This window comes from Denticeps clupeoides, chromosome 1 (assembly GCF_900700375.1).
Source record: "Denticeps clupeoides chromosome 1, fDenClu1.1, whole genome shotgun sequence".
Taxonomy (NCBI): Eukaryota; Metazoa; Chordata; class Actinopteri; order Clupeiformes; family Denticipitidae; genus Denticeps; species Denticeps clupeoides.
The window spans coordinates 17,432,665-17,441,324 of NC_041707.1; positions in this window are offsets into that span (position 1 = coordinate 17,432,665).

Below are 8,660 nucleotides of genomic sequence, written 5' to 3' on the forward strand. Positions count from 1 at the left end.
TTCATTGATTGCATTTATCAACAAAAGAGATGCTTTGTACTCATTGTTCTCCATAGGCACAGTTTTTGTGGAATTTTAGTGATTGCAGACCTACAGTACATTTCAGTTTATCTAAAGAAAATGAAAACATATGAAGTATGCACTTCCATGAGGGAAATATGGAAATGTCCTCACTGTGGCTGCATCTAGTTGCTTTGAGGTGCAAAATAATTGGCAAAATAGTGCAAACACATGCATTATTTTTTTGCCATTTTAGAAGTAGTACTGGTGATAAATTGTTTTCCAGGTTTACTCTCAGCTCAATGTAATAAAAAAAAAATTTCATTTGTGCAATTTTTTAGCATTAATTCTAGTCAGCATCATGAAATGAGTCAGCTAAATGTGTTACAACTGATTATTTACAGAAGCTTTCGATTGTACCTGCGATCTCTGTACCTGCACTGGTAAATAGGATTACCTCCTGGGTTTTTATACTTATATACTCAAATGAGATTCCTCCACAATACCCACAGCTGCACAACTTATATTTAACTATACAGAACACAGTGAAAGAAATGTTTCTGCTTCGGATCTCAATTGAAAGTACAATTAAATGTAAAAATCAAGCATCTGCTGATCACTTAGAAGCTGATAAGAGTTCCTTCTCACTGACCACTGTTTTAGTATTGGGTTTCCACAGTTTATTTTTTTGCTTCTCTGTGAGTTGAGTGCCTTTCAGGGTTACATAAATGACCTTATTTTAACTGAAATCCTAAATCCTTTGCCCAAGTGATTATTTGGTGGTGTCAAGGCTACTGGCCATGCTTGATCTCATATGATGAATCATAAGGTTTTCTGTTTCAAATACTGAACCACCAAGTTGCCACTGAGCAAAGCACCGTCCCCACACACTGCTCCCCGGCTGTCTTTCATGGCTGCCCACTGCCCACATGTAACTGCTCACCTGATGATGGGTTAAATGCAGAGGACACATTTCGTTGTTGGCACCGTGTGCTGTGCTGTGTTTTACAATGATAATCCCTTCCCTTCACTACACGAATGAGCCTAATGAGCACACTATGAGTGTCAAAAGGAGGTTTCTTCCCAGCTACATAGACCAAATGGTAAAATGAGTCACCATTAATTACATTACCAAGGACACACTGTCCTTTGAATCCTTTTTAGTCTTGTATATGTTAGAACAGCAATCAAGTAGAATGTTCAGTGCAGAAAATAGCAAAAATACATTTACAGTTAATTTAGTCTAGTGTTTGGCCATGAGGTTCTTAATAATCAGTCTGTACTTGCATTATACTATGTTGGTTGTATTCATTTATTTCTTCTTTGTAAATTGTTATAATTGTACAATGCATCATGCACAACATTTAATACGATTTAGATACATTTGCTGCTGGGGTACAGGTTGTGGGGGGTGCTCTCAGAGTCTAGTGTATTCAACAGTTTTCCCACAGTTCATTAAAGCAACATCTCACACACACACACACACACACACACACCTATTCTTGCTCTCATTTTCAGGGCCCGTTATGCTGTACTGGATAGGCATATGATGAACTTAATGAGGTTCTCAGCAGCAACAACAACAAACTAATCACTTTAAAGGACAATGAATACCTAATATGGCATGAGTTCCCATATCAATTTCAAAGAAGAAGGATTTGCACAATCAGGTTGTATGTACTGTGTATGTACCAGTGGCAGCAGCAAGAAGGTGCACCGAGGGCCAGTGTTGCCGGACATACAATAATTATCATATTATTTGTACCATAATTTTGCCCTCTATACGATCAATAATTCCAAAATTCCCATATTGTTCGATAAATTTACCCCTTTATTTTATGGCTAAGCTATTTCATTAGCATGACAAGGTACAGATCTCTGTTTTCATCTGGCTGCGCAGACTTACTTTGCTTGTTTATGTAATTTTACGTGTCCTTATAGCCAATCAATGCACAATTTAACAGATCTATTATTTGGCCTCTTGTGCAATTGAGTTTGATGCGCAAAGTAAATAATGATGAGTGTTTTAAGCGTGGAATGGGTGTAACGTCGCCATCAGACTTACAGAAACGAATGGGGGAAAGACACAAGTTTTACTGGATGGTTAAAACCTGTAGGTAGAGGCGCTTGTTTTTACAAATGTTCTGTAGATAAAAGTTTGCACTATACACTATAATATGCACAGTCTATGATGACAATGGTTTTGAGATTTTCTAAGTAACGGCAGAATTGAATTTACAATGAGTTTTTCTCAAAATGCAATAATTTTAAGATGTTCGTACGACACTTCAACATTTACAATCTGACGATACTGCTGAGGGCCCTCGCGCTCACTTCCCATGTATGAGTGCGACAGAATTTAGAAAACACATTGGTGCAAATTATAAGTTTAGATCACATTGTCTGGTGCTTTAGTGTTTTTATTTTGCGAGCTAGTTATTAGATGCAGTTCTAGGCAGTCAGAGCATCTCCTGCAAAACAATAAACTCTATTTTCATTAAAACTTAATGAAATCCACTCCTTAATGTCCCTCACACAATCATAGGTTGGATCGTGTGTGATCTTGTGTGACATGCTATGTTGTAGGCTAAACATGTTCTGGAGTATACACTGCTCAAAAACACAAAAACAAGACATCCTATATCTGAATGAATTAAATATTTTGTTCTTTACATTGTTGAATGTGCCAACAACAAAACCACACAAAAATGATCAATGGAAATCAAATTTATCAACCCCTGGAAGTCTGGATTGTATGAAAGTGAGTGAATGAGTGAGTAAAAGGCATGTTTGAAAGACTCACTGGTGGAGATCGGTGCGTGCGTGTGTGTGCGTGAGACTGCAGGGTGATTTTTCAAACATTATGGTCCGCATTTGAGAAGTTGATAAGTGGAATACCGGTTTTACTCTTTCACCACTTCACTTTGCAGGACATGACTATTCAGTTTATTATTTGGCATGTTACATTTTTTTGTTTTATAGTAAAGACAATCAATAAATTACATTATTTACATAATTGTATTATTTTATTAGGAACATTATAATATTTTCATTCAACAAGTGCTCAAAGTGGCAAGGAAACGTCCCTGAACTGAGAATGTGGATGAAACCTTGAGAGGAACCAAAGCTCAGAAAGGAGAACCTATCCTCCTCTGGTCAGCGCTGGATTACATTACATTTCTTACATACATTTATTCTACTTATTATTTAGCACATGTTATCATTTTAAAGTAAAATATGTCCAGATGTCCTGTCTCTGCGCTGCCTTCCCCCGTCAACCCCCATGACATAACTTTATTCTATTTATTTCTTTTTTTGTTATCACTAGACAGAACTGCTGGGTCTTAGGAATTAAATGATACACATCAAGATGAATCTCAAAACTCACTGTGACTGCTGTGGTACTCACTCCCTGGGGATCTTCTTCCCGGTCAGGGTACTTATGGGTCATTGCAACTTCTTGTTGAGGTCCAGTTGAGCTGATGAAGATGACATCATTTATGTCTGGTATGTTGTCAGAGTCTTGGACAGACATGGCCTGACAAGAAGATGCTGTCATCTTCACCATCCTGCTGCTGTCATGAGAGCTGAGCTCTCTGCAGGATTCTGTCGTCTCACTAGGACTGGGCTGGATGTCACCTCTAAGTCCATGTGGCACAGTGGGACATATAAAAGGTGGAAAAGATTCTTGAGCAGATTCGAGCTGGATTGGATTAATTTATGATGTAGAAGGTAGTGAATCTCCATCAAGATGACATGAACATCTTGTTAGGAGAGGTCAAAAAGTCTCTCCACTCTCCAAAGGATCAAAACAGAACAAAAGTCCCTTATTTAATTCGCCATAAGTAAATCATTTAGATTCTATAATTCTAATTCATGTACAATTATCTTAATATTAATTCTTCCACTTATTGACATGGTTTCTTTTTATATAAACTAGTTTGCTGATGTGCCACACATGTGCACTTTATGTCAGTATGTAACTTTGTGTAAATGTTACATGTAGCACCTGGTTCCAGAGAAGCATTGTTTCATTTCACTATGTACAGTCTAACATATATAAAGCTGAACTTGAACTTGTTCCACACCCAAGGGGGAAGGAGTGGAACGATGAGCGCCAAGGGTGCAGTTAAGGGACACAATCTCAGATAGGGAAACACGAAAGAAGAAGAACCAAACCACTGCACCCCATGCTGAAAAAGGGGAGGGTTTTTCCTTTGTCCTTGGTATGCGCTTGGGGTCTGGAATCACAGGTCTAAGTGGCCTAAGGTTAAGGAAGTGGCCCTATAATCAGAAGGTTGCCGGTTCGAATCCTGATCCGCCAAGGTGCCACTGAGGTGCCACTGAGAAAAGCACCGTCCCCAAACACTGGTCCTGTCATGGTTGCCCACTGCTCACTTAGGGTGATGGGTTAAATGCAGAGGACAAATTTCACTGTGTGCATCGTGTGCTGTGCTGCTGTGTATCACATGTGACAATCATTTCACTTTACACCAAGTCCAATGCTTTGATTGGCTGCCTCGACTAGCTCAGGAAGTCCACAGGCTTACACCCGAGCCTGTATGAGGGACACGGGAAAACTGTGTTGGAGATCAGCTCTGCAGACTTCGGATCACACAGGGTTTATGAAGGGTAGCGGATTAGACACAACAAGTACCTGACGCTTGCTACACCGGGGAGTATCACTATCCGTGCCGCTGGGACCTGGGAAGGGAATGTGATGAGGAACCCACCATCTGGAAGTGCAAGAGCGGTAACAGCAAGTGCACACAGGATTATAAAGGAGCCCACAAAAGGAAAGAGCAATGTGTTGTTGTGGGACACATGACAGAAAAAATGGACGTATACGTACGATGAGATTTATCAACACACATCACAGGACTCAATACAGAAATATTGACGGGGTAGAAGCAGGATACATATACACACATGAAACATGAAAACTCCAATCCAAAACATGGGAGCACCCACAGAGTCAGGACCATGACACATAACTCACTCAGACTTTTTTTTAGTCCTTTTTTACTGTTACATAATTAACAATCAGCAAATTGAAGTTGGTAGAGCAAAATAATATTTAATATAAAATACTGTAAAGGATTTAGCAGTTGAAGGAACATTGTTTTATGTACTTACAATAATCATCTCATGTATACTGTTCCTGTAACCAGTACCATCTGCACATACCAAAACGGGATGAAATGAAGGCTCAGGAAATGAATGTCGACATATCAGCAAGTTGAGTCTGGTCAAATCTAAAGCTTTAATAAGTAAGGGAATGTATACACTATGGATAAAATGGTTAAGACAGTTTACCAGACTAAATGAATATCTGCATGCATCAGTTTTCTGAAGCTATGCAGTGCAGCGGCCAACAAGAAAATGTCGCATGAGAACAAGTTGGGGCCAAAACGTTGGTATGATTGTAATTTTTCCCAATTCAGGTCTGATTTATCCTGTGCTTTGTGGTTTTGGAACATTAGGTGGAACAAGCAGGATATTGACAAATTACGGTTCCTGTTTGAGGCAATAAATAAATAAACAAACAGGCGTGTAACCATGGAAACTGCTGCAGCATTTGATAAGTTCATTGGCCGAACCGGACATATATTTCAGCACTGCAATTTGAAGTACAGGGCACATTTATGATGGGCTGTACATGGTTAGGACTGTGCGCTGCTCAGTGTACCCCTTAAATTGATACTGACTGCTGTGAAGACCCAATTGAACTGACATTACCCTTTACTTTAACACCATTCCCTGTCACCATGATTAAGTAGTGACTTGCAGCAATTCTATTTCCAATCTATTACAGCATCTGTGGGCCTGCACACCTCTCCAAATGGCCCTGAAATTCAATCACAGCTGTTAAGATCACTGGTAAATGGAAGTCTCTTGAGTGAACCTTAAAAAAAAATGGGGAGGAATTGCCTTAATCAAATGCTTGAAGTATAAAATTGTTTTCCTTACACTCACCCCCAAACACACAACGCCTCTTACAGTCTCTACAGAGCACGTGTGGATGGTTTAAAATTGCACAAATTAGGCTTAAAAACAATGCTGTTGTGATTAATCCAAAATGGAATGGAGAATATTTTTTATGTAAGTTGTTTATTGAACAACTACATCTTTTTCACATAAACAATATGTGAAAGCCAGGAGAGGAAGAAACCATCATGCATATTTTCATTGTTGATATTGTTGTCACGTCCCAGCCTGGCAGGCCTCAGCCACTAAGGGTCGCTTTGGGACAAAGGGACAGTGACTTCGTCATTGTTGTTTTCTGTGCACCTGTGCTGACCCCTCATGATAATCCCCTCTGTCCAATTTTTTGGGGCCGTATGAAATAATATCAATTGCATCTGCACCGGACTGACCCATAGAGGTTATCATTTTAATTATGCATTGCTTATTTCACTGTTTTCAAACAGAATTATAAGAGACCAAGCAAAGCAAAGTTGCTCAGAAAACAAGCTTTGGGAAACTGTTGGTAAAGCAGTCAAGTGCATATTGTTCTGACAGGATACAAGAGAGGAAAACAGTGCTGCTCCACTCAGTCCATCATAAAGGAAAGTACATGCATGCTTACCGTGTAGATCAGACTCATTGTTCCCATGTCACATTCGATTAACTTGGAGGCTTGTTCGCTCTGCTCCCACAGTCTTTCAGCTAAACATCAGAAGGACAGGGGACATTTGAGGTCAGCAGGTCCACAGGCAATGGCCATACAAGAAACCTGAATCTAGTGATTGTGTTAATGTTTATACATAGTCCACCTTCAAATGTTCAGATCGGTTCATTACAGATCATCTGTGAAAAAAGTTCTCAATGAAACAATAAACTATCGGATGATCATCCACAAATAAAAATTGGCAAAGGATATTGAAAAAAGTCTGGGAGATGCAGCTGCAGAAACATTACATTATTTGCAAATTATTAAATGATAAAATGGTTAAGGTAAGGAACACTGCTTGGCAGTGAGTAGTATTGTGTCACTCAAGGATTACTAATATAAAATTATACATTAAGCTCCATAATACCTCTAGTCAGACCCAAGCATTAATTACTGTAATTACTGTATTGACAAATCACAGTGTGCGAATAACAACTGAACGATCTATGGCGCTGATTCCTGATGCTTTCGAGGTTTATGTTGTCAGAAGGAAATGTGAATGATGAACAAAGAACGAATCTGGTCAGAGAGAGCAGTCAGCGTGGAGTTGGTGTAACGCCTAGGGGTGTGAAGGAGGGGTATACGCTCAACATATGAGATGTGAAGTATTTTTAAGGTGTATAAAAAAGGTGTTATGGCAAAGACATAAACCAAGAGGCAAAAACACAGAAAAGCAGCAAAACATAAATCAATGCAGGAACAGGGATGAAACCAACATGTAAAGGGTTCTAAATCACCCATGCCAAACCAGCAGCAGGTGGGGGGGTTAGAACCCTTGTGTGTATGTGACTGGCAGCACCCAGGACTGCCTTGGAGTCACAGAACCCCCCACAAGGCCACAACACTGGGGTGTCCAACAAAAGGAGGTGGACCTGGACTGTGGGGTCCAATAAACTCCTGACCTGGGTCTGCCACAGCAATCACCTGCGAGTTGGGGAGAACACAGAGAGGACAGGCACCACAGACACATACAAAACAGGTTGTTGTCCTGTTCTACCTCCTGACAGCCCATGAGAAAAGTGAGGGGTAGATCCAAGGTCGGCAGGGCCAGGCTATGTAGACGCGGGCTTGCTTCATAGACATCGGCGGTCTCTGGGCGCGGCTGTGACGCGTTCTGCCATGGGGTGAAGTGTTTTTAAGAACAGGGGAAAAAAAGGCACAATGGCCAAAACATACATAAACTAAGAGGCAGCAGACGTCATCAATGCAGGACCAGGGAACGAGGGAGAAAAAAACGCATATAAAGGGTTCTAATCACCCCGACCTGCTGCTCATTTGGCATGGGGGGGATCAGAACCCTTGTGTGTATGTGACTGGCAGCACCTGGCTTGCCCACAGTAGGTGATGATCTGGGGCACAGAACAGTGAACAAAGACCAGAAACAGAACAGAAATAACACAGCAACTACCGATTTCCCAGTGCCAAAAATCTAACAGATGGAAACTTTGGCTTGAGTCATGTGGAATGACCAGCGGAATGACCAGCAAATCAGTTCTCTGACCCCACCCAACGTTCTCATTATGTTTACAGCAAATATAAAAAATATTGTTGTAAGCATTTTCCAATGTTTTAACCTCTTTATATGAGTTATAATTGTCACTCTCTAAACAATCATTCTTAGCTCTTAGTAGCTGGGGGGTCAAAGTTTCCAAGTCTGTGGATAACATAGAATAGATTACCAAAGATGATCAAAGTTCTTGTTGATTCACAAAATAAAGTTTATGAAATATTTTGTCACATAGTATTCCATGCAAACAGAATTCTCTCTGTGCTTGCTTCCGTTTATGAATGCTCCCATGCATTACAGCACTTTGACATTTCTGCTCTTCTAATCGAATTGAGTATTAAGCAGATAGATTCAAATACAGGTTATAATTTTTTTTCCATTCGTGAACATAGCAGAAATATCACAAGATGAATTCTTAATATACAGAATTTTTATTCATTCTAAATATTGAATTAATGAAGTATTGTATTATTTGTCCAA